Source organism: Limulus polyphemus, unplaced genomic scaffold (assembly GCF_000517525.1).
Source record: "Limulus polyphemus unplaced genomic scaffold, Limulus_polyphemus-2.1.2 Scaffold1496, whole genome shotgun sequence".
NCBI classification, from domain to species: domain Eukaryota; kingdom Metazoa; phylum Arthropoda; class Merostomata; order Xiphosura; family Limulidae; genus Limulus; species Limulus polyphemus.
Genome location: NW_013667106.1, coordinates 225,694 through 226,729, shown reverse-complemented (window position 1 = coordinate 226,729; position 1,036 = coordinate 225,694).

Here is a 1,036-nt window from a genome sequence, read left to right as displayed (position 1 = left end):
TCCTCTGATTCCATATCTATCCTTTGTTTTTGGCTTAATTTCTTAGCCTGAGCTCGAGTCACAGAACACGAGTGAAACACATTAGGATTCGCCTCAACTACAAAATCATCCTTAAATGAAACAGTGATTGACTCGTTAACCTTTTTAGGTTCGGCAATAATTTTTTCCCTTGCCAAATCGTTTCCCAACAACAATGATACACCTTTAATTGACAGGGTAGGTCTTACCCAACCACAACTGGCCCCGAAACTAGGTCTGATGCTAAATAAATATTATGAAGAGGAATATTAACAAAGCCACCATCAATACCTTGAGCAATAACAGACTCACCAGTGGCAGAACTTGAATCTAAAAGCAACACACCTTCTAACAACAATGATTGAGTCATCCAAGTGTCACGTAGAATACGTATGGGTATGGGATTGCCAGTGTCATTTGCCACAGACACAGAACTAACAGACACAAAAGGTCTACATTCCTCTCTGATTACATCAGCCTTTATATCAGTGGCCAAATAAACAACATTGGGTGATCTAGTGAAACTATGTCTATATGTGGACACAAATGCACTGGATGTTGCCTCCTTTTCTTTCTTCTTGTTCAAACCCCCAAAAATCGGACATAACATGACCAGGTTTTTTACAGAAATGGCAGACAAGCCTTGATGGTTTTGACGAAGTCTTAGCCCAACTGTATGAAGATTTCGAACTAGAGAAGCTGGACTTTTTTGGAAGAATCCTCAACTTCAGTGGATTGAATAAGTACAGCTTTTTGTTGAAATGGAAGGAATTTCTTTTTATGAAAAGTGGTTTTATATGTTAAAGGGTAGTCATTGGAAAGAATGACTGCTTCCTGTAGTGTTTCTTTTCATCTAAGTAAATTTTGAGGTCGTCATGTGCCCAATGTTTAAATTCCTCAATTAGGTATAATTGTCTTAGTTTGTCGAAGTTATCGCCAATATGCATCAAATTACACCATCGATCAAAATAAACCTCTTTTTCGTGAGCAAATTCCATATAAGTTTGATTAACTTGTT